The sequence below is a fragment of the Moschus berezovskii genome, chromosome 26 (assembly GCF_049115385.1).
Source record: "Moschus berezovskii isolate FMDL1 chromosome 26, NW_MosBer_1.0, whole genome shotgun sequence".
Taxonomy (NCBI): Eukaryota; Metazoa; Chordata; class Mammalia; order Artiodactyla; family Moschidae; genus Moschus; species Moschus berezovskii.
In genome coordinates this window covers 48151658-48177854 of record NC_142485.1, presented here as the reverse complement: position 1 = coordinate 48177854, position 26197 = coordinate 48151658, and the positions used below count along the sequence as shown (strand labels likewise).

The 26197-nt window shown below is 48.2% G+C and overlaps 1 long non-coding RNA gene across 1 annotated transcript in view; it reads left to right on the top strand.

The window, feature by feature from the left end:
- Nucleotides 1-8095: 8095 nt before the first annotated feature.
- The window catches only part of LOC148773804 (uncharacterized), a 50960-nt gene continuing 32858 nt past the window's right edge, over nucleotides 8096-26197 (top strand). Inside the window, exon 1 of the long non-coding RNA XR_016036497.1 lies at nucleotides 8096-8202. This is a non-coding gene — a long non-coding RNA (uncharacterized LOC148773804). The remainder of the gene's footprint in view (nucleotides 8203-26197) is intronic.

Here is a 26197-nt window from a genome sequence, read left to right as displayed (position 1 = left end):
CCTTGATTTCCTGTCTCTGGTGACCTGGGGGAACTCTTCCTTTGGGCCGCACAGGAGACACTCTACATAAATCCCCTTATTCAACATGGAGACATAATTTATCTACGTAATATTAATGCATAGAAACAAAAAGGCAAAATAAAGAGACAAAGAATCAATGCTAAGTGAACAGCTAAGACATAAACTCAGAAAAAGAACTAAACAAGATGGAGATAAATAACCTACGTCAGATGACTGGAAAGTAAGGATCATACCTGGGTCTTTCCTGCTGGTTCATTTGTTAAGATTTTCCTGACAATGTCGGCAACAAGGGTTCAACATTTGGTCTGGGACTAAGATCCCAGGCTGCGGGACAAGTAAAGCTGCATGTCACAGCTATTGAACTCATGCACCCTAGAGCCTGTGCTCCACAGCAAGAGAAGACAGAACAATGGGAAGCCCACGCACCAAAGCTAGAGTGTAGCCCCCACTCTATGCAACTAGAGAAAGCGAAGACACAGCAAGACCCAGTGGGCCCATTAAATCAATGAATAAAAGATGTTTACTTCTATCAGGGGAAGCATGAAAGAACGGAGTGAGAACCTCCACAGAGAGGCAATAAGTATAAAAAAGAACTGATTATAATCGAAGAATACAATAACGGACATGAAAAATACAGCAGATGAGTGAGCAGATTAGATGATTCAGAAGACAGATCAGTAAGCTGAAACACAGAGTGGTGGAAATCACCCAGTTTGAGCATCAAAAAGAAAAAAATAAGTCAGAAGACTGAGGATACTTTAAGACATTTGGTGGACAATATCGCATTATAGGGATTCAAGGAGAACAGGGAGAGAAAGATAAAATCTCACTTGAAGAAACGATGGCCGAAAATTTCCCTCTATTGTTGAAGGAAACACCCAGGGCCATGAAGCACAGACAGTCCAACACAGGGTAAATCAAAGGAGAAACATGCCAAGGCATATATTAATCAAACTAAGAGAAATTTAACAAAAAGAGAAAATATTAAAAGCAGAAAGGGCAAAGCAACAAATAGCAAGGGAATCCCCATAAGGTTAACAGCTGATCTTTCAGAAGAAACACTGCAGGCCAGAAGGGTGTGGCATGATACAGTTAAAGTTATGAAAGGGGAAAACTTACCAGCAAGATTACTCCAACCAGCTACGATCTCACTCAGATTCAAAGAACTCAGTACCTTTACAAGTAAGCAAAAGTTAAGAAATTCAGCACCACCAAAGTGGCTTTACAACAAATATGAAAGGATGTTCTCTAGACAGGAAATAGAAGGGAGTGAATAAACGTGGGGAAAAAAAAACAGAATAATAAAGTAAATAATAATGGTATCATGCATATCAATGATTACCCTATATTTTTATAAATGTATTAAATGGTCCAACTGAAACACAGACTGGCTGAATGGAAACAAAAACAAGCCCCATATAAATGTTGTCAATAATACATCCACCTCAGACCTAGGGACACACACAGACTAAAACTGAAGGCCTGGAAAAAGGTATTCCATGCAAATGGAAATCAAAAGAAAGCTGGAGTAGCAATTCTCATAGCACATAAAACAGACTTTTAAATAAAGACTATTACAAGAGACAAGGAAGGACACTACATAATGATAAAGAGATCAATCCAGGAAGAAATTATTGCAATAATAATCCACACGCATCCAACACAGAAGCACCTAAATACATAAGACAAATACAAACAACCATAAAATGGGAAATCAACAGTAAGAAAATAATACTAGGGGATTTTAACACCCCACTTATACCAATGGACAGATCAGGCACAAAGAAAATTAATAAAGAAACATACACTTTAAATCACACATTAGACTAGATGGACCTTATTGGTATCTTTAGCATATTCCATCACCAAACAGCAGAATGCTTTTTTTTTTTTTTTTTCTCAAGTGCACATGGAACACTCTCTGGAATGGATCACATCCTGGGTCACAAATCAAGCCTTGGCAAATGTAAGAAACTGAAATCCTAGCAAGCATCTTTTCTGATCACACTGATACTGATTAGGGATCGTTTGTAGGAAAGATTTGTAAAAAACACAAACACATGGAGAACTCAAACAGGTCACTGAAGAAATCAAAAAGGAAATTTAAAAATACCTAAAAACAAAGGGCAATGAATAAATGACAACCCAAAACCTAGGTGATGCAATAAAAGCAATGCTAAGAGGGAAGTTTAGAGCAATACAAGAAGCCTACCAAAGAGATGAAAAGAACATCAAATAAACAACATAATATAACACCTAAAGAATTTAGAAAAAGAAGAAAAAGGGCCACAAAATCTGCAAAGTTAGCAGAACGAAAGAAATCATAAAGATCAGAGCAGAAATAAATGGAAATGAAGGAAACATTAGCAAAGATCCATAAAACAATAAGATACGTCTTGGAGAAGATAAACAAAATTGACAAATCATTAGCCAGACTCATCAAGAAAAATAGGAAGAAGACTCAAATCAACTCGAAATGAAAAAGGAGACTTTACAACAGACAACACAGAAATAGAAAGGATCATAAGAGACAATTAGAGAAAACTGCATGACAATAAAATGGACAATCTGGAACAAATGGACAGGTTCTTAGAAAAGTACAGTCTTCTAGGACTGAACCAGGAGAAATAGAAAATGTGAATAAATCAAGCACTAACACCAGTCACAAGCTCTAACGATGAACACATCAATCACAAGCACTACTGTGATCAAACAAATGCCCAGGACTCCACAGCTGGATGCTCTCAAATGGTAGAGATGGGATGATACCTACTCTGGTCAAACTCTTCCAGAAAAGCGTGGAGGCAGGAGCATCCCAACCCATTCTGTGAGGCCATCATCACCATGAACCACAATGAGGCAGAACGCCACCCAGGAAAGAAAACTACAGGCTGATGTCACTGACGAGCACCAGCGCAACAATCCTGAGGAAACGCGAGTAAGAGCAAAACAAAACAAGACACATGCAAAGGGTCACACACCACGTTGAAGTGGGGTTTATCCCAGGGATGCAAGGATTCTTCACTATGTGCACATCAGTCAATGTGTACACTACATTAACAAATTGAAAGATAAAAACCATATGGTAATCTCCATCAATACAGGGAAGGGATTTGACAAAATTAAACACCAGTATATGATTTAAAAAATGCCCCATAAATGGGCATGGAAGAAACCTACCTCAACATAATAAAGGTCATAAGGGGAATCTCTCAGCACATTATCCTCAATGGTGTCAAATTTTAAGCATTTCCACTAAGATCAGGATCAAGACCATGGTGCCCACGCTCCTTCCTATTATTCAATATAGTTTTGTAAGTCACAGACACAGCAATCAGAGAAGAAAACGAGAAAGAATGCATATTGGATAAGAAGAAGTCCATCTCTTGTTGACTGCAGGTGGCCTGTTTCTATTCACAGAAGACCCTAAAGATAGAATCAGAAAATTACTAGAGCTAATCAGTGAATTTAGTAAAGCACAGGATACAAAATTAATACACAGAAGTCCTTTGCATATTTATAGCACAACAAGAAAAATCAGAAAGAGAAACTAAGGAAACAGTGCCATTCCCCACTGCAACAAGAAGAATAGCATAGCTAGGAATACTTCAAAGTATTTAAGTAGCAAAGAAAACTATAAACAAGATGAAAAGACAACCCTCAGAATAGGAGGAAATAATTGTAAACGAAGCAATTGACAAAGGATTATCTACAGAGTACACAAGTAGATCATCGAGCCTAATATCAGAAAAAAAGCAACCAAGTGAAAAGTGAGCAGAAGACATGAACACATTTCTCCAAAGAAGACGTTAAGAAGGTGAGAACATGCTCCACATCGCTCATTATTAAGGAAATGCTATTCAAAACTACATGAGCTATCACCTCACACCAGTCAGAATGGCCATCATTAACAATTCTACAAATAATAAATGCTGGACAGGACATGGAAGAAAGGGAACCCTCTTGCACTGTTGGTAGACCTGTAAATGGATACAACCACAATGGAGAAGGAAGGTAGGTTTCTTAAAAAGGTAGGAATAAAACTACCGTATGATGCAACAATACCCTACTGGCCATATACCCTGAGAAAACCACACCTTTAAAAAGACTTATGTACCACAATGTCCACTGTAGCACTATTTAAAATAGCCAGGGCATGGAAGCAACCTAATGTCTATCAAGAGAACAATGGATAAAGTTGTGGAACATATACACAATGGAATATTACTTAGCCACGAAAAGGAACAAATAAGAGTCGGTTTAACTGAGGTGGATGAACCTAGAAACTGATATAGAGTGAAGTAAGTCAGGAAGAGAAAAACAAATATAGTATATTAATGCATACACATGGAATCTTGTAAAATGGTACTGGTGAATATTTGAAGGGTAGAAATAGATACACAGATGTAGGGGAAGGACTTGTGAACTCAGCTGGAGAAGGAGAGCGTGTGCCAAATTGAGGGGGTAGCATTGAAACATTGCCACTACCATACGTAAAATAGCTAGCTAGTGGGAAGGTGCTATATAACATAGGGAACCCAGCATGGTGCTCTGTGACGACCTAGAGGGTGGGATAGCGGGAAGTGGGAGGCAGACTCACCAAAGAGTGGATAATATACTTATGGCCTATTCGTGTTGTTGTATGAGGAAAACCAACCAAACATTGTAAAGCAGTTATCCTTCAATCAAAAATAAATAAACACAATCTGAAAACTATCATTCAACATATCTGTACTGTCATCCAAAGCTATATGGCATCATCTTCTATTCCTAGCTACTTTTCCAATATAAGAGCTTATAAATGTCATTAAAGGTATTGAAAATATGATTTTAATAGCTACAATGTATTGCTCAATATCTCATACATAAATAATAAAAATTCAGTCTCAACATAGAAACTTAATTCCAAAAAAGTTTCCATTTTAAACTAAAGCTTGCATTTTAATTCAGTTTAATGAGAATTCCTCTGAAGATCTAAAATTCTTATGAAAAATAAATTATGTGAAGTCTTTCTTGCTTTCAACTGTTAGGCCTTATTGTCATTTACTTCTAAGGACTCTTGAAGTTTTGACATTTTTGCCTTAGACTGTAATTTTTGACTGAGATAAAATCTTAAATTTAGATAGAAACACTATTGTAAGTGTGAGTCACTCAGTCATGTCCAGTTATTTGTGACCCATTGACTGTACCCAACAGGTCCGCTGTCCACAGAATTTTCCAGGCAAGAATATTCCTTTTTCGAGGGGATCTTCCTGAAACAGGGGTCAAACCCAAGTCTCCCACACTGTAGGCAGATTCTTTACCATATGAACAACCAGAGAACCCTGACCCTGGTGTGCACGGATGTAAAAATCCTCAAAAGAATATTAGCAAACCAGACTGAAAATACATTAAAAGCATCATACACTATGATCAAATGGAACTTATTCTGTGCCTGCAAACATGATTTTTTATCTGCACATCAATCACTGTGATACACAATATGAGCTAAATTAAGAATGAAATCATGTGATCTTCTCAATAATTTCAGACAATGCTTTCGACAGAGTTTAACATCAGTTCTGGTACAATCTCTCAATACAGTGGTTATACACGGAACATCCTAAAGGGTATATAAGACAAGCCCACAGCTAACATCCAATTCAATGGTAAAGAGGTGAAAGATTTTCCTAAAAGATCAGGAATAGTACAAGGATACCCACTCTCACCAATCTTGTTCAACATAGTAGTGGAAGTGTCCTACCCAGAATAACTAGGCAAGAAAAGGAAATAAAAGCCATCCCCATTGGAACAGATGAAGTTACACTGCCACTATTCGATTATGACAGGATTTATATGAAACCCTAAAAACTCCAAGTAACAAGTATTAAAACTAAGAACTTCAGCAATATAGCAGGATATGAGCCATCAGAGAGAAAACAGAACAGTCCCACATACAAATGCATCAAAAACAACAACGAAAAACCCTGAAATAAATTTACCCGAGGAGCAGAAACACCTGTACAGTTACGAGCTCCAAGACATAGAGACTGGGTTCAAATCCCACCTTACCCACTGACCTGCAGAGTGACCCAGAGCAAATCACACAATGATCTGAGGCTCAACATATTCAACTGTAAAATGGACACAAACCCAGTATCTCCTCTCAGGGCTGTGATACTCCAAGAAAATGGTTACTTAGACCCGGGGGTTGGAGTGTCTCCGGGAGCCTCTCCTTGTATGAAACTCCTCTAGAACTGGGATCTTCTGATCCTGTGGGTGAGGGTCAAGTGTAGAGCCTGTGAGCCGAATGGGACTGGACAAGGACGAGAACAAAAAAATACTAGTTCTGTGTCAGGAAGGGAAGCCACCTCCTTTCCAGATCTGAGTGGGGCCTGCACCGAAGGCCCAGGGGATGCACAATCAGATGTGATAACTCCGAACCCCCACAGCAGGAATGGAGCCCTCCTGGCAAGAACCTGCTCTCTGGGCCAGGCTCCGGTGTGATGTGGTGCTGCTCCCTGAGTGCTCCATGTCTCCACCAGGCAAAGAGCTCTCAGGAGTTTGAGGTCTATTAAACCACAGGTGCCTGAGAGTCAGAATGACACAAGGACTCACAATATTGAAAATTAGCTATATTAAAAAAAAAAAAAAAGACAGAAGTACAGACAAGGCAGGGGATGAGAAGCAGAAGGACTGACTACCTCTCTAGCCTTGAGCAGAAACATCTCCACACCAGCTGAGCAGAGCCCACAGGAGGAAAGTAAAATGGAAAAGCAGGCTGTGGGTGTATCTCTCCACTGCTGGACCCAGGGACCCAAGCCCCAATCCACCAGCACCGCTTTGCGTATCCAGACACCAAGAGGAAGAAACGCAGAGCTTGCCTCAGGAAGTCGCAGCCAGACTCAATATCGGGGTCGCTGAGCACGGCCACACGGTCACTGGGGACGCAGCCCCTCCTCCGTGCTCACATCCTCTGTCCTCACAGAAATACGGTTCACTGCAGAGAACCCTCTGAGGGCACCCGTGCACACTAGAAACTGGCAATGGTGAGATGCGGAGAGAAGACATAGAAGGGGAGAAATGCCTCTGGGGCGCTGCACAAACTACCAAAGATCTGAAGTTCTTGATACGTGGCATTTTCTAAAAAGCTTCTTAATGTGTAAACGCAGAAAGGACATTTCCAGGAGAAAGGACAAACGAATCTTCCCAATGGGACAATTTGGTATCCATGTGGGAAGGTAAGCTGGATCCCTACCTCAAAAAATACCACCAAACCAAATAGACACATACCAAAAACCAACAACTGAAGGAAAAACTACAAAATTTCGAACCATTTTTGATGAGAGAATACCTTTTCTTTAAGTTGAAGTACTGTTGATTTACAATGAATTGTTTGTGTAAGGTGTACAGCAAAGTGATTCAGTGATTCAGTCTCTCATGTGCTTCCCTTCCGGAAGCCCCTGGGCCATGCCCTCTACTCAGAACAGCTAAGAATCCTGAATAGGCAAAGCGGCATGTGGCGGTGCCCATGGGGGTTTTTAGACTGAGTAAATTATTCTAACATGATACAGGAAACAAGCCCAGAGGTTAAGAGAGGCTCTCCAAACCTACCTTCAAACAGGAGGTCTTGCTCCCTTGAATGTGGGTGCGTGAAACAGCACTTGGGAAGGGAAGAGGTGTGTCATGAATATTTTTCCTGCAGAGGGTGCAGTGGTATGTAGAGAGGAAGCGCAGGCACGTCCCAGGACACAGCACCCGGACACAGTGACTGGACTCAGCCCTGCGCTGGGTGCACCGCACTGTCTCCGCCCCTGACACAGGGTGAGCGGCTCACACGTGTCCTGGAGAGTGTGGTCACATGACCTGGACATGGCCAATCGGTGTGTTCCATCCTCCCTGGCCACCGTGATTGGCTCAGGGCTGGGGCGGTGACCAATCGGGGCCCAGGGCCGGGCCTCACGCTGGAATCCAGGGAAGAGGAGCTCTGGTTCGGCAGGAAGGGGTGGGGCCGGGAGAGGTCAGGCTACAGCAGTGGGAGGGGCGTGAGTGCAGCCTGCGGCGGTTGGCGGCTTTCCCGCGCCCGCCAGGCAGGGCCGCCGGCCTGAGAAGGAGGACGCTGCTGAGCCCACAGGTTGAGAGCGCCGGTTTCTGCTGTGGTCCCCGAGTTCCACCTGAGACCCGGAGGGAAGCCGTCTGCCCGTGAGTCCTCTCCTGCTTGTCTGTCAGCTTGTTTGAACCACGCTGGGTTTTCTGTCAGGCTGCCTAAGTGGAGACCCTGGAAATGCACCTGTGTGGGTTTTGGCTGGCTTCAGGGAAGAAATGCCAGATGACACTGGGAGACTCCAGTTTAATCCGGATTCAGGTCCTATCTCTTGAAAGTGAAGTGAAAGTCCCTCAGTTGTGTCCGACCCTTGGCGACCCCATGGGCTGTACAGTCCATGGAATCCTGCAGGCCAGAATACTGGAGTGGGTAGCCTTTCCCTTCTCCAGGGGATCTTCCCAGGCCAGGGATTGAACCCAGGTTTCCCGCTTTGCAGGCAGATTCTTTACCAGCTGAGCCACAACAGAAGTCCAAAAATACTCGAGTGGGTAGCCTGTCCCTTCTGTAGCGGATTAGCATTCCCGACCCAGGAATCAAACTGGGGTCTCCTGCATGGCAGGAGGATTCTTTAGCAGCTGAGCTATCAGGGAAGCCCAGTATCTCTTAAGGCCAGCTATTAATTGTAGGATCACCCTAATTAGTCTTCACGGGATTAAGGTAGCAACCTGCTAAGGTAGCAATCGATGTCCTTTTTCTAGAGGACAAAACTGGGGCTCAAAGAAGGGGGTAGCACAGCTACAGCAAGGAAGCATGTACCTAGACAAAAGCCCCAGATCCTGCTGTTGGAACTCAGTGAAGCCAAATGGTGTGGCTTGTCCATGTGACAGGGGCTAAGGCACCCAGCCCACACTGGATACTGTGGGGACCTGACTTGGTGACCGCCTTCTGGCAGCTCTGAGACTCACAAAAGCAATTTGCACTGTAGAGAGGAGGGACACTTCCTTCCATCCACCCTACCACACCCTCCGGGTACTCCCACACCCTGCCCCCTTTCTCTTGCTTTGTGAGGGAATAAGAGTCACGCTCATGTGACCACATTGGCTGTCCACTGTTCACGAGCTACCAACTGGAGCTGCTACAGGAGAGGCCAAGAGCCTTTGCCCCTGAGTACCTCTCTTTCCTTTGCACCGTGGGGGCCCTCCTCCACACCTGCACACCGGAGGCCTTTTCTGAGACATGCAGGGACCCTCCTTTAGTTTGCAACAGGTTGCATCCATCGCTGTCCTTTGAAACTCAGCTCATGAGCTCCGTTGTCTGCATCGTGGCCCACCTTGCTGCCAGGGGAGGGACAGAGTGACAATGAATCCAAAGCTCAGAACTGACAGGCGGGAATCTGTGTATAAAGGACCTGATTAATCACACTGTAGAGGCTGTAGTAGGCTCCAGGGATCCGTAACCAGGGCTTGGGCTAAAGTGACTCCACAGCTGTTTTGATGCCTGGGGAGGGTTCTGGCTATAGTGGGGGTGGGGTGAGTCTCCTGAGGTTCTGAAGGCCCACTGTGTGCAGGTTCATGGTGCACAGAGAAGAGAAGGCGGAGTCCTTCCCTGGAGGTGGTCACAGCTCATGGGTGAGCCAGACACGCAGGCAGGGCAAGGTAGCACCTGAGCTGCCTTCATGAGTGAATGGTGTGGGACGAAGGAAGAGAACCAGGTCTGCTCCCTTATGTGGTGCCCAGGACAGGTTTTCACCAGACTAAACACTTACTGTGGTGACGACCATCAATCACTGCTGTCTGCAAAGGGTTTACATTGGTGTGCGTCTGCATCTGAGTGGTCAGGCCGTCTCTAAGCTACACTGGTTATGGGCATTGCCTCTCTGGAACTTGACATGTTTCATCTCTTCCTTCCTGAACATTAATTTCCAAGAGGGTTTTTGGGGCACAAGGATGTTGGGTTTTTTCCTAGCTTTGTCTCGTGAGGAATGCTTTTCTGGTTGTTGGTGTGGTTTGTTTTTCCAGCTCTCTTTCTTGGCTTATTTATTTTGTGAATTTGCTTCTGCCAGAGGAAGAGCTCAGAATTTGCCTTCTGGCTGTGATGTGACACTTAAAACAGCAACATCTACCTGGATATTATGACCACATTTGCCAAAAGGGCTTTGTTTTGCAGAAGACATCTTGAAAGTACCTGCACTGTCCTTTCAGATACCCCAAGGCTATTTGAAATGAAATTAAAAAAAAAACAAGAACTCTCAAGTTTAGTCTTACAGTATGCGGGGAGTCAGAAAAATCCCCTGGAGGAGGGAAACACTACCCACTCTAGTATTCTGGCCTAGAGAATTCCATGGAGTGTATAGTCCATGGGGTTGCAAGGAATCAGACAAAATCTGATGACTGAACAGCAACAGCAATGAAGCTTCACCATTTGTCAAACAGAGACAGCAGCAGTGTTTACACGACCGTGTGCATGTTCAGTTGCTCATTCGTGTCCAACTCTTTGCAGCCCTGTGAACTCCAGCCCCTAAGAACCTCTATCCGTGGAATTTTTCAGGCAAGAATACTGAAATGGGTTGCCATTTCCTCCTCCCGTGGATCTTCCCGACCCAGGGAGTGAACCTAGGTCTCCTGCATCTCCTACATTGGCTGGCGGTTTCTTTTCTGCTGAACCACATGGGAAAGAAGTCATTACATCACTGGGTTATCCAGAGTGATGCTGCACACAATACTGGGTGCCCTGGGCCGGGAACCCAGTGGAGGGAGGAGTGGCGGTTCTGGACAAAACGTGCCCATAACTTCGTGTATAGGACGGATGGAGGCTGAGCCTGGCCGACTGGCTGTGACCACAGGTGACCCACTTGCCCCCTACCCTCTGCCAGGCACCGTGGGCCCAGAGGGACTCAGCTTAAAAATTGCTTGCCCAGCCACCCACAAACGGGACCCTGGTTGTCAAATTAGGATCTGACACCTTGATCCAAAAGATGGCCCCCGAAGTCAGTTTCACACATGAGGGTCCAGGAGGGGGGTCATGTCAGAGACGCCTGGGACAGCAGACAGGATAGAAATGGTGGGAGAAGGTCCCGGAGGCAGGTGGCCCAGGCCTTCCTTCTGCAGGAGCGCCTCTTCTGCCCACCCCCAACTCCTCTGTCCCTCCGATGGCGTTGGGGTCAGCGGCCAGGGTTCCTAGGAAACGGACAAGAGCAGCTTATGGGCCAGCATGTTTCCTTGTAACTGAAACCCATCAGCATTTTTCAAGTCCAACCTCAAAGCCAGGGCATTATTTATGTCCACTGGTCATTGCCGAGAAGGCCACACAGGAAAATCCCGGCTGTGTACTGGGGATGATGGAGGCCTGCACTGGCCTGATGTTGAACTTGACTCCAGCTTTGGCAGAATTGTTAAGGCCGCAGACTACCAGGTCAGTTTGGTTTCAAGTTGCTGTTCAGGGTTCGCCACCACACCCCAGGGCTGTAGTTTCTCCTCGTTCCTCCCCGGAGCTGGTGTGGGCCACGGCGGCATCTGTTTCCTGTCTTTGTGGATGTTGTTTTTTGAAAAGCAAGTGAGGAGCTGCCTGCTGGAGGATGGCAGCCGCCTACACACCAGACTCCAGGACCCACGGTCAGGCGGTGAGGGTACCTGAGCTCCCAGGGAGGCTCAGACCCCGCCTAGCCCCTCTGAGGCCATGTGTGTGGGTCCAGACCCAGCCTGACCACTTCCTGGGGGCTGAGCAGCCTCAGGCACATGGCTTCCGCACTCAGAACCTCAGTTTTTCCATCTGTAGAATGGAGATGATGGCCCGTCCTCCCTGCCGGGGGGTGGGCAGGGTTGCCATGGACATGGGGCAGGGGAGAGGGACGTGTTTCTTGGTTTCCAGCTGAGGCCTTGTGGGCATGAGCTGGTGTCCGAGACAGTTCCCCGACTTGGCTAAGTGTGGTGATGAGCATGGAGTTGGGGGCGGGGGTCCATCCTCATAGCCTGGACATTGGGGTGGGGGTTCTCGACTTTGAGGCACCTCAAGTCTAATTTTGACAACTCCGCATGTAAGGACAGTGCAGCAGCAGGTATTCTCGGGGACTTGTCAGCCTGGACGCAAACCCCCATCCCCACCCTGTGGGGGCATCCCGACCCGGCTTGTGGTGCAGGATCAGATCCCTTTACCGAGGGAAGGAACTGAGGCTCTGAGAGGTGGGGCAAGGAGACCAAGGCCACTGGGCCCGGCAGGGGCAGAACCAGTACTTGAACTTGGGTGCTGCGCCCTCGTGTCAGACTCTTTGCCCTGAACCGTGAGAACTGGACTGTAGAGCAGTCTGAGCACCAAAGAATTGATGCTTTTGACCTGTGGTGTTGGAGAAGACTCTTGAGAGTCCCTTGGACTGCAAGGATATCAAACCAGTTCATCCTAAAGGAAATCAACCCTGAAAATTATTCATTGGAAGAACTGATGCTGAAGCTTAAGCTCCAGTACTTTGGCCAACTGATATGAAGAGCCGACTCATTGGAAAAGACCCTGATGCTGGGAAAGATTGCGGGCAGGAGGAGAAGGGGGCGTCAGAGGAAGAGATGGTTGGATGGCATCACTGACTCCATGGGCATGAGTTTGAGTAAGCTCTGGGAGATGGTGAAGAACAGGGAAGCCTGGTGTGTTGCAGTCCATGGGGTCTCAAAAAGTCGGACGTGACTTAGTGACTGAACAACAACAAAACGTGGTCTTCAGCCCCCATCTCACTCGTGCCCCCAGGCTTAGTGCCTATGCCATGAGCCTCTCCTACAATGAGGTGTCAGGGGCCATTGTCTAGTCCCAAAGCTATTCATATCTCTATTCATAATTCCACCATTACACATGCATTTCTTTGCCCGTAAAGTTTTTATGTCTCTTGAGTCTTAAGTGCTGAGGCTTTTATACACCCCACCTGGTTTCCTTTGGGCCTCTTTTGGTTTTGTGGAAGCGTACTTGTTATAAACTGGAGAAGGAAATGACAAAGTTATAAAGTGAATTCCAGACATGTTTAAAGAGTCTTGTCTTTAAAGTTCCCCAAGGACGGCTCTGCCCGGGTCCCAGGTAGTCGGGCTGAAATCTGTGCCCCTCGGGTTGCGGTTCTGACGTCCTCCCACGTCTCTCGGCCGGTAGTGTGCCAGAGTCAGCTCTTTCTGGCTCATCGGGAATTCTGCCAGCAGCGTGTTAACCCTTTGGTACATGAATCAGGCCACGGCGGGAGTATTTACACTGCGGAAATTGGCAAATGATCCAGCTACAGATGAGGGTTGTTTTTTCTTCCTGGAGAGCAGGGGGTTTGGCATGGGGCTGCATACATTATCAGCATGCCCCTGCTCTGTGCCCACGTGTCTCCCTTTCCTGAAGAGGTCAAGTGTCTTCAAACGTGTCTGCTGTATTTTTGCTTCTCGTTATGACACTTTTTATTTGCTTCTGTTTGGTTCTTTTCCAAGTTGGCTGTGTCGTTTTCTTTAATGGTTTCCTGTCTTTGCAGGACTTTTCTATCTTGAGGTTTATTTCTCTAAACGAGGTGAGCTTAGCTGATTTATTAGATTTATTATGCATCTAATCATCTCAGAATCCCAAAGCGGAGGGGGTCACTTCTGCTGGTTCTACTCCAGCTGTCTTTCATCCTGATGGGCCTGGCGCTCTTCTCCGCTGGCCACCACCCTTCCATAACCCACGGGGCAGTTCCCAAGCCTGCGAAGAAGGTGCCCTTATCCAGAAAGACTTGGCACTTGCATTCTCCACTCATCTGAGGGTGTTATGGATAGGATCCCCTTGAACCAAGGTCACGGACTGATGTGCCTGCACCCACTGGGGTCTTCACCTGCTTCTTCCCCTGCTCGGCACCAGCACCACCTTCCTTGTAATTCCCGTGGCTGGAGGAGGGAGGCCCTTTCTGGGTCACCTGAAAGTGTCATCTCCTGGGAGTCTGGCTCCATGGGGAGGGAGGAGATCCCGCATCTTGGGCAGTTGCTCCTCTGGGTCTTCTCAGGTCTTCAGCAACTTTAAGGCGTGACACTTTTTTTTTTTTTTTAATAATTGTTTACCATGAGAGGGTGGATCTGAGTAACCTAACCACCCATCATCAAAGCAGGCCTGTGAATGAATACATGTCTTTTATTCTTTCAACAAGCCAGGCCTTGGGAGCCAGACCCTGTGCCGAGAGCTGAGGGGTAAATCCACCCCAGCCAGTCCTGCTGCTGCTGCTGCTGCTGCTGCTAAGTCACTTCAGTCGTGTCTGACTCTGTATGACCCTGTAGACGGAAGCCCACCAGGTTCCCCCGTCCCTGGGATTCTCCAGGCAAGAACACTGGAGTGGGTTGCCATTTCCTTCTCCAATGTGTGAAAGTGAAAAGTGAACGTGAAGTTGCTCAGTCATGTCTGACCCTTAGCGACCCCACAGACTGCAGCCTACCAGGCTGCTCCATCCATGGGGTTTTCTAGGCAAGAGTACTGGAGTGGCTTGCCAGTGCCTTCTCCGAGCCAGTCCTGCAGCCCCAGTTAACTCAGAGACCACGTTCTGGGTCTGGCTCACTGGAGACAGTCGAGGGTACCATGTCTAGGATGTGTAGAAGGCATGCTTAGGCCAGCACCCATGTGACCGTGCCCGAGTGACCACAGCCGCTCCTCCAGGGCGGTGCAGATGTGGTCAGCAGGTACCACGGTGCAGAAAGGCCTCCCTTGCCCAGGGACTGAGCCCTTTCCTGTCCCCTCCAGGAGCTGTCCAGGTGGAGGGCGGGCGTGAGCAAGCCAGGGTCAGCCCCCAGTGGCGGTCAAGCCTGCCTCCTGGTCCAAGAGAATTCAAGTGAACCCGAGGATGCTGCCAGAAGTCAAGGAAGGACCGTGGGAACATCCTCTGCGAGCACACAGTAGGAGCTCAGCAGGACTGTCCCCCCAACCCCCCGGATCACTCGGCAAATATCATAAAGCCACGCTCCCATGAGATGACACGTTCAGGTGACCCAGAAAGGGCCCCTGTCTTCCCAAACCGGGAACTAGAAGGAGGCTGGTCCTGGCGCCGATCAGGAGAAGGAGGGGATGAGGCCTACTCCGTGCCAGCTGCTCTTCCTCCTGGGAGGCACGTCTGTCACCTAAGCAGCCAGACCCAGCCTGGAACAGGCCTGCCAGCTCACACGCATGTGGGACCCTGGTGCCAACAGGAAGAACAGTCGGGCCCCAGGGCTGCCAAGAATGCAGCCAGTCATTAGGGACTGACCAGGCATCACGTGCCTTGAACACATTCGAGAACACGACCCCTCCCACAGAGCAGCCCTGGCATCAGAGGCTCTCCGAGAGGTGGTGTTATCCTTGGAGCTGAGGAAGCCGAGGGCACAGAGAACGGGAGGTTGGCCAGGCCCCTGTGGTGTCAGAAGTCCGGCCCAGGCCTCCCACCGGGGCTCCAGGGCTTCCTGGCCGGCGGTGCTCAGGAGGCGTCCCGTGTGTCCCTGCCGTATACACACGCTCCCCACAGCTCCTGCTGGACCGTGAGCCGAGGAGGGGTGCACACAGGATGTCATGGAGGCGCCCCCACCACCCTCGGGTCTGAGCACTCGGCACCCCCTGATTCCCTGATGGCAGTGACGGGGCCCTCTGGGGTGGGCGGCATCTGTGGGCTCAGGGTGGGCTGGGGAGGTGTGCTGCCCGGGAGCCCTCTGGGGGCAGCTAGGGACCCCAGCTTGGCCTCGCTGAGGCCAACCTTCCAACAAGCTCGGAGGCCTCCCCTCAGCGGAAACGGGTGACCGTGACGCACGACACACAGGCTCAGGCAGCCGTGAGGATGCAGAGGGGCCCTTGGTGTCCTCGACCACCAAGAGTCCCCCACGGGGATGGTGTTGCTTGTTCTGTGATTCCCTTCTTCCTTCGAAAAGGAAAGTGCCAGGAGTGGCTGTGGTGGGGTCTCCGTTCTTGTGAGTTGAGCCAGAGCAGAGGTTTAACCCCATCCAGTTTGCACTGGGCGGGCCTCCCCCCACCCCACCCCACCTTGGATGGTGCAGGCCTGGTCACTCTTCTGGCCTTCTTGGCTCTTGAGCAGCTTTAAGGTGTGGCATTTGTTTTCTTACTTCTTGTCTTTGTCCAGCCTTTGGTGGCAGTCTATTGCAAGGGCCCTGACCCTGTCGCCTCCCAGAGACCCTTGGCCCTCCCCACGCCCACGCCAAGCCTCGAGGCCCCTGCGGTTCTGTGGCCTCCAGACTCCCCACCCGCAGGGCCAGTCCGGACAGAAGCCACCGTCTGGGGAGTCCGACTGGGGGCGGGGGACCAGCGTCTCTCGGTTGCTTCCCGCCAGGAGCAGGCTGCTGTCAGGTTGGGTACCAGCGTTTAAAACATCCCATGTATATAAGAACGAGGACATCCTGTTTGTCCAATGAGTCCCACGACCCTTTTCTGATCCGGCCAGATGTTTTTCTGGAAGGGACCCTGTCACTCGTGTAAACAGCGGAGCGTGTTTTCCCAGGGATGCCGGCCGGGGCACTGCTTCTTGACCACCGTTGAGAGAAATCTCCACGGACTCGGAGGAATAAATTTTGGGTCTTTGCGTGCGGCTGAGCAGAGCACACAGAAATAAACCTGGGCTGTAACAGGAAAGACTGGGTTGGTTGTATGGGGCCATCCACATTCACTCCCAGTGCCCCATGTGGTCAACCCCTTGCCCGGGAGCCCCCAGGCTAGAGGCATTGCTGCCTCTTGTGTCTCGGTGCCCCAGGGCTCCTGGGGTAGGAGAAGCGGCCTCCAGCTTTTTTGCAAAGAGAGTCTGTGCAGGGGTGGTCTTAGCGGCCTCAAGGTCGTGGAGAGGCGGCATAGCCCCAGCCACGGGGTTGGGCGGGGCTGCTGAGAGCACCACGAACTCCCCACAACTGTGAAGATAGTCACGTGTGGCAAAGATTTGCAGAGGAGCAAAAGGTGGGCTCAGAGAGGCTGAGTAACTCGTCAGAGACAACACAGCAGCAGACCAGGACTCCGACCCAGGTCGCTGAAACCACGGCTCCCTCCTGTGCCCATCTGACCGGCCCCTTGAGGGCAGCAGGAATATCTGGGCTCCCCTGGCCTGACCCCCTGGGCCTGCCTCCTCTCATCCGTACTGGGATGTGTCCATTCCCAAACCATGCTCTGTGTCCCCCAGCCCTGGGGCGCCATGTCAGGCTCCAGGCTCCCTGCAGGTGAGCCCACACCCACCAGCACACCTCGGAGCCTTGCCCATCTGGTCCCTGTGCCCTAGTGTCCTGATCCTAAGTGTGTTCTTGAGGCAGCTCAGGACTGGAGCCCTGCTTCTTCGAAGCTCCCTGCACCAAGCCCAGTGAGGCTCTGCCTTGTGGCTTCATGACAAATGTAGTGGGCTGAGTGGTGGCTCCAAAAGCCATCCATCCTTCTGCAGCCTGCCAAGGTGACCTTATTCCGATGAAAGGTCTCGGCAGATGGAAGTAAGTTCCTGACTGCTGCACCAGATCACCTGGGATGCATGTGGACCCTGAATCCAATGACGGGTGTCCTTGGAAGAGAAGAGGGCGTGATCTGAGGCACAGAGCCACCCAGGGGAGAACGTTTGTGCAGATGGACGCAGAGGTCAGGGTGATGTGGCCACAAGCCCAGGGAGGCCTGGGGTCTCCCAAGGGCTGGACCAGGCCAGAGGGACCCTCCCCTGGAGTCTCTGGAGGGAGCTCAGCCCTGCCCACACCTTGATCACAGGTTTCTGACTCCAGAACTGGGGGAGAATGAATTTGTGTTAAAGCTGTCCAGTCTGTGGCCAGTGGCTGCAGCTGTCCCTGGACACTGAGAGTGAACTTGCCGGCTCCAAGGTGAGAACAGTGGCAGGACCCACCCCCCACCCGCCGACACACAGTCTTGTTATGAGGTTAAATGAGTCAATATGCACTGATGCCTGAATCAGGGACTGACACTTGGATCTCAGCCCCCTTCACCTCCCCCTCGTCATCTTCTCCGGCAATGTAGCGGCCCTCATCCACTCATTCAGTGGACACGTGGTGCTCCTGCCCGGCCCCGATGTGGGCAGCGGGGCCAGCGAGCTGGGAAGCTCCGCGCAGGACTCACCCTGCCTGCTGAAGCCGCATGGACACGGTCTGTGCAGTGACACGGAGGTCCGGGAGAGGCTGGATCCTCCGGTCGTGGGAGGCACGGGGGCCTCAGCATCAGAGGTGGAGGGGTGGGCCGGGTTCATCCAGGTGGATGCAGCCCTTCACTCAAAGTGGGGGAAGAACCCCACGTGGCACCCGGTGTCCGGGGTCCTCCACTTGCCCTGGTGGGCGATGGGCACAGCCATGGATGACCGCCGGGAGTCTGCATCTCACTAGGGGCCAAGGCTGGTGCTGAGTGAATCCTCAGTGAGGTTTTCTTCTTAAAAACCATCCTAAGTGACTTCGGCTCCATTGATTTTTGCCAAAAACCTACAATGATCCCAAGAACTTTGTACACTCCAAGGGTGGTGACTGGACATGGAGCCCAGCACAGACCCAAGTCAGCCCTACCCTGCGTCCCACAGGCCGGCCACACCATCCCCCTTCCGTGGCCTGGCTTTCTTCTGCCAGGACTCCCAGAATGGTGGAAACGCAAGTGTGGCCTCAAGCTGAGGGGCGCAGCGTGGGATCCAAGCCCCTTTGGGACATCTGGTGGACCATAGTCCCCACTGCTGTCGGGCAGCTCTGTCTTGGGGAATGTCGTGTTTCTTTGCTTTCTGTTGTGATGGGGCACCCCAGTTATCTCGGGGTGATTGGGAGGTCTGCTGGGGTTACATGCTCCTGCCGTAGATGGGGAAACATTACGCTGCATTGATGCTGCTCACTTGATACTGGGAATCTGTTCAACAGAGATGGCAAGGGGAACAGAGAAAACCAGAAACAGAAAAATGGAGAGCTGCTGGGTTGCTTCAGGTCTCACCTGTGAGTAAGAGTGTGTACAGCCTGCACGTGAACCCAGGTTCCCACAGCTGCCAGGTGCCAGGTGCTGATTTTAGACCCCCAGCTTCACTAAGGAGTCATTGACAGATAGAGTTTGTGTGTGTTTCAAGTCTGCATTGTGATGACTTGATGCCCATAGACGTCGTGGAGTGATTGCCCAACACCCGTATCACCTCACACGGTTAACTCTGTGCGTGTGTGTGTGTGTGTGTGTTATGTTGTTCTTATAATCCATGAACACAATATAGATAGCTCTCCATTTTGTTAGATCTTCTTTAATTTATTTTAGAAGTCTATAGTTTGCTGTAAGTCTTGTACATGTTTAATTAGATATCTTGATATTTTCGGTGCCATTATAAATTCCTAATAGATAGAGATAGAATTGACTTTTCTATATTCACTCGCTAAATCCATTTATTTCAAATCATCCTAAATGTATTTTCTTATGTATACACAATTATGTTTGCAAATAAGTGCTTTTCCCCCCTTCGCAACTGTGATAACCCTTTTCTTTTCCTTGCCTTATTGTGCGGACTGGATCTCCAGTTCCGAGTACAGTGGTGGACAGAAGTAGTGAGAACACGTATCCTTGTCTCTTTCCCGTTACCAGAGGAAAGCTTTCAGTATTTCACCGTCACATATGATTTTAGCTTTTTGATAGATATTTTTTATCAAAATATGTAAATTCTTCTGTTAGTTTACTATGCGTTTTTTCTTAGTCATGCACTAAAATTATTACATGAATTTTTCTTAAGTTTATTTTCTGTAGATTTTGAAACAGGTGATTTTCTTTTATGTGTTGATTTAACTTTTAAAAAACTTTGTGATTCTAAAACAACCCCAACCTGATCTCGATGTATTCTCCTTCTGTTGGATTTTATTTGTTAGTGTTTTATTTAGGATTATTTCATCTATATTCAGAGTCTGTAATGTTACTTTCTTGTACTTCTTCCTTGTTGGTTTTAGTATCAAGGTTACGCTAGTCTTATAAAACAAGGTTGGAGAGTGTTCCTTGTTTATCCCCAGAGTTCCTGTGAGATTACTGTTTCCTTCCCTCGATTTTTGGAAGAATTGATTGGCAAAACCAGTTGGTTTCATTGTGGGGAGGCTTTTAATTTCAGATGTAATGTTTTTCATGCAAATAAAATTTTCTGATTTTGTATGTCTTCTTGGTTCTAGTTATGTAAAGTCTTTCCCCGCTGCTAGGAATTTATTGAGGCCAGCAGACTCTCCAGTTAGTAAGTTAACTGTGGTTCATCATATCTTTCTTATCTGCAAGATGTGTTGTCTCCCCTTTGAAAAATCCTTGATACTGGTGATTTGTGCTTTGTCTCTTTTTCTTAATCAGTCTCTCTAGGGGTTTATCAGTTTTGGCAGTCCTTTCAAAGAGCCCACTTTTGGCTTTGTTTAAAAAAATTCCATATTTGCTTTTGATTTCCTTATTTTCTGCTCCTTTTTTTCCCCATCTGCCTTGTGTTTCATTTGCTTTGATTTTTTTCTGGTTTCTGCAGCCCATGGGGTCGCTAAGGGTCGGACATGGCTGAGAAACTTCACTTTGACTTTTCACTTCATGCATTGGAGAAGGAAATGGCAACCCATTCCAGTATTCTTGCCTGGAGAATCCCAGGGACGGGGGAGCCTGGCGGACTGACGTCTATGGGGTCGCACAGAGTCGAACACGACTGAAGCGACTTAGCAGCAGCAGCAGCAGCAGGGATAGAGGCTTAATTGATGTTTAGCCTTCCTTCTTTCCCAGTATATGTGTGTAAGGCTTTAAGTTACCCTCTAAACACAGTTTGCTTCGTCCCACAAGTTTGAGTAAGCCAGATTTTTTATCGAAAAGTATTTTCTAATTTTCATTGTGTTTTTTAAAATGATTATTCACTAAATTCTTCAAGCAGTATGTCATTTAACTTAATGTTTGGGGATGTTTTTCTAGTGACCCTTTTTTGATTTCTAGCTTAATTCCATGAAGAGCCCCGTCTTAGTCTTTTGGGGCTACTGTTATAAATACCATAGACTAGTTGATAAACAACAGAAAGTTGTTTCTTATAGTACTGGAGGCTGGGACGTCCCAAGATCACCAGCAGGTGCCACGTCTGGTGACGCCTGTCTCCTGGTTCCTAGACTGCCTGCAGCTTCTCCTTGTCCTCGCAGCACGGGTGCCCGTTCCCTCCTGCCCAGAGCCCTCCCAGAGTGCCTGCCTCCTGGGCTCATCACCGCGTGTGGGGTGCAGTTTGAGGCACATAGACCGCCAGCCCGTTTCAGTCCCTAAGTGTACCCCGCGTTAGTTCAGTCCTTTGAAATAGTTTGAGCTTTCCTAATGGCCCAATATATATTCATTTTGTTATATGTTCCTTGGGCTCTTGAAAATCATATGTATCAGTGAGAATGCAATGTTCAGTTAGATCAGGTTTGTGACTCATGTAATTCAGATTCCGGTAGCCACGTTTTGTAAAGCAGAAGTAGGAGAAATTACTTGCAATGTATTTTATTTTAACACACCCAAAATATTATCATTTCAGTGTGTAATCAACGTGATAAAACCGAATGACATACTTCACATTCTTTTGTTCATGCTAAGTCTTTAAAATCCAGTGTGTGTTTCATGCTTGCAGCACATCTCATCATAGAGCCAGCCGCAATTCAGGTACTTCATGGCTGCAGGTGACTACGCACCATACCAGGGAGCCCAGTTCCCTGAGAGATGTGTCTTTAACGTTTCCCACTGTGATTATGAACTTGGCTGTTACTCCTTTTCTATTTCTGTCAGTTTTATGTATTGATATCTTGAGGTTATGTTATTCAGTACATTCAAATGTAGTATCCTCATCTTCTTGCTGGACTGACCTTGCATCAGTATGAGAAGCTCCTTTTTAAGGCTGGTGATGCTTCTTACTTTAGACACTGTTTGACAGTGATATTGCCACATCAGTTTTCTGTCCTTGTTTGCCTGGGTATCTTTTACCTTCACCTGTCTAAAGATCTTCCATCTTAACAGGGACCTCTGAATAGTGTATAGTTTTCATTGTCATCAGTTTGACACTTTTTATCGTTTACTGAGAGTTATTTGCTCTGTTTATAATGTTGATATTTCAGTGCGTAGATACCGAGTTACTGTTTGTTTTCTGTCTGTCTGACCTATTCTGTGTTCTTTTCTCTTGCTTCTGGTAGAAGTGTGAAGTCTTTTTCTAGTTCTGTACTCCTCTGTCAGGTTGTTGAGTGTCCATTCACAGATAGAGCGTGTGTTTTACTTTCAAGTCTAACTTAGTACTTTTACTGCCTCCCTGACACGACTGTTTCCTCCTTGTCACTGTTATCAATTGCTAGATGTATTTTTGGCGTTAACATCATTGTTTTGTAGAGTTAATATTTACTCTCACAGTTACCTCATTGTTGGTCTTTACTTGTTTTTTATATTTCTGTCAGAGACTACTTTTCTTTTACCAAAACCACTGCCTTAATATTTTTTTAATTCATGTCTGTGGGTGATGAGTTGTCTCATTTCCATTTGCCCTAAACGTCTTTATTTTGCTTTCACTTTGGAAGAGTGTTTCTGTGGGGTATAGAAGTCCAGGTTGGTGGTTATTTGTTTTTCAGCATTTTACAGATGCCAGTCCATTATCTTCTGACTTCCTTGTTCTTGAACAGTCAGCTCTCAGTGTTGCTGTGCCCTTCAAAGCCACACCTTTTTTCCTCTGAGCGCTTGAACATTTTCTTGCCTTAGGCACCCGCAGAGCTGCTGAAACCAATGTATGGTTTTCATTTTTGAGTCAGTGGTCTGATTCTTGAACCAACTCTTGTCATTGTCCCTGTCAGTCAGTTCAGTCGCTCAGTGTCTGACCCACTGCGACCCCATGGACTGCAGCATGCCAGCCTTCTTTGTCCATCACCAACTCCCGGAGCCTGCTCAAGCTCCTGTCCATCGAGTCGGTGATACCATCCAACCATCTCATCCTCTGTCATCCCCTTCTCCTCCTGCCTTCAGTCTTCCCCAGCATCAGGTTCTTTTCCAATGAGTCAGGAGGCCAAAGTATTGGAGCTTCAGCACCAGTCTTTCCAATGAATATTCAGGACTGATTGGCGTTAGGATTGGCAGGTTGGATCTCCTTGCAGTCCACAGGGCTCTCAAGAGTCTTCTCCATCACCATAGTTCAGAAGCATTGATTCTTTGGCATTCAGCCTTCTTCATGGGCCAACTCTCACATCCATACATGACTGCTGGCTTTGACTAAATGAACTAATACTAAATGAGCTCCTACATAGCTTTGTCTAAATGAACCTTTGTTGACAAAGTAATGTCTCTGCTTTTTAATATGCTGTCTAGGTTTGTCATAGCTTTCCTTCCAAGGAGCAAGCATCTTTTAATTTCACCATCTGCAGTAATTTTGGAGCCCAAGAAAATTAAGTCTGTCACTGTTTCCATTGTTTCCCCATTTATTTGCCATGAAGTGATGGGGCCGTATGCCATGATCTTCATTTTTTGAATGTTGAGTTTTATGCCAGCTTTTGCACTCTCCGCTTTCACTTTCATTAAGAGACTCTTAAGTTTCAACCCCGGTAGGTGTTTCTTATTCCCCTTTCTGTCTTTTCTCCACCATGAGGGTCCCCATTTGTAGTTTTTAACAACGTAGGTTAACGGCGGGCTCCTTTGATATATTCTATACTTTTTTCCCCACATATATATGTTTTTTAACCGATCCATCCTTCAGTTCACAGATTCTGTCTTCAGCTACGTCCAATTTGATGTTAAGCCTAGAGACTTGAGTTCTTAAATTCAACTCACTGTTACTGTAAAGTTCAAGAATCACTTTTGATTCTCAGAAATTGTTCCTTTTTTCAAGTGTATTTTTGAACTGGTGACATTTGCATCTGATCCCTCTAGCACACCTCTGATATGCTGATATACATTGATACCTCTGGATCTGTTTGGTTCTTTTTCCCTTGCTCGTATTTGTTGTTACACTCTTCTTTGCTTTTTTGGTTGCATGTTGGACATTCTGTATGGACAACCCTAGAGGTTCTGGTGATGCTGTCTTCTCCAGAGTTTCCTCTGACGCAGACCTCTAGTGGACATAGAGCTCTCTGTTCACTCAGGGTTTGAGTGACTTGAGGCTGGGGGGGGTCCTTGTAAGCTCAGTCTCAGTGGTCTTCCCCCTCTGACCCCAGGGAGGAGCCCTCCAGCGTCTCCGTCTGGAAGCCTGGGGTGCCTCCCAGGGCCCCCCCTTCTCGGCAGGTCCTGAAGCCCATCTTCTGTCTCCTGAGCATCACGAGGTGACTGATACTCAGCACTCAGCCGGTTTGGGCTGTGTTGGGTACGTTTTCTGTGCCTCCCTTTTCTTGTGGAGCTTGTTCTCTATCATCCGGACTGACTTGTGAGGGCTCCGCTCAAATTTGTGTCTTCACAGCCTAAGGAACCGTCCGGAGCTGTGTTAGCCAGTCCCCTCTGCTTGACTTTTTCCCTGCCTTTTCTTCGCAGAGTCAGCTTTGTTCAGATGCCCCGAGGAAAGGAGCGGCCCTCTCAGTCTCCAGCTCCCTCAGTGGACTTCCCTTCTGTTTGAATTCTTGGATTGTGGCTGCCTAAGTACTCTTGCCTAGAAAATCCCATGGATGGAGGAGCCTGGTAGGCTGCAGTCTGTGGGGTCGCTAAGGGTCGGACACGACTGAGTGACCTCACTTTCACACATTGGAGAAGGAAATGGCAACCCACTCCAGTGTTCTTGCCTGGAGAAACCCAAGGACGGGGGAGCCTGGTGGACTTCCGTCTGTGGGGTCACACAGAGTCAGACACGACTGAAGTGACTTAGCAGCAGCAGCAGCAAGGACCTCTGTAAAGCTTCTATGTGCAATGCGGGAGACCCGGGTTTGAGCCCTGCATTGGGAAGATCCCCTGGAGAAGGCAGTGGCAATCCACTCCAGTACTGTTTCCTGGAAAATCCCATGGACAGAGGAGCCTGGTAGGCTACAGTCTAAAGGGTCGCAAAGAGTCGGACATGACTGAGCGACTTCACTCTCACTTTCAAGGATCTCCTTTAAACTGTGTTTAACTTTTCTAGTTCTCGGTGGGCTGCCCTACAAGCTGCTTGCGTCTGTAACTGGAAGTGGGGACGCCCTGGGTGTCTTCTCTTATCTGAAGCCACATGTAACAGTCACAGTAATTGTATTGATCATCTTTATTTGCTCCCAGGGTAAACAAGAACCAGGGGTCCTTGCCTAGTACCCACGGTTGTGTTTCTGATCAGAATCCCCAGCTTTCCCGGGCTGTTTCAGTGCCACATGAACTTGTGAAGAAGGTGAAGCAAGAGTCCCACGTGGCCTGGGGACAGAGGAGCCAGTCTGATCTCTTCCCCTGCCCCTGCCGGCCCAGGGCAGGCCTTATGATGACGGGCTGCTGGGGGTGGAGAAGGCTGAGGAGGGAGGGGTTACGTGACCTGTATTCTGTGAGGTGGTCACATGTGGGTTTTCTTTCTCAGTTTGAAAAACTGACTGCGTTTAGTCTTCCCTCCAGTTTCATTTTAAGGTTGAAAGTGAAGATTTTATTCTTCAAGTTGAGCACAGTGATTTTACAGTCTTTTTGAAAGCAGTAGTTGAGGTATCAAAAAGACATCTCAGAGAACTCCAGTAAATAAAGGCAAAAAAAGAGAACGTGTTCAGGGTGAACTGCGGGCGGGACCCCAAAGTGTCCTCTGTCTCTCCCAGCGTGTGTAATTGCTGAGATGGGTGGATATAGGACCCCAAGCACCCCGGCGACTGAGGTCCTCAAGTGACAGCAGAGGTCCGGGCTGAGCCAGGAGCACTGTGGCCTGTGCCCTGGCGAGTGGAGGGCCGAGGGGGTGGGAAACTCGGGGGCGGAGGGAGGGGCAGCACCTGGCGGGGTCTGGGAGGCGCTGGCTGCCGCAGCTCGAGTCAGGGACACCCCAGACCTCCACCGTGCAGCCCCCACGGGGCAGAGTTGTCTGGTAGCCTAGGGTCGAAGTTAAGAAGGCAATTTCGCAGCAGGTTGAATGAACCCCTGTACCCACTGTGGTTTCATTTTAAGTGCCTGGAGCGAGGTTGGTCAAGTGCTTGCTGAGCTCTAGTGAGGGAGTCAGTCAGGGAGGACTGAGCTCAGGGTGAGAGTGAGGGGCGGCTGGCGCGGTGAGTCCTCCTCAGCTGGGTGGGTTCTGGGGACGCCCTTGAGTTCAGGGGTACCCTTTCAGAAGCCTCACTGAAGGCTTGTTTGGGGGGGTGGAGGGGGCAGAAGCCTACTTGGAAG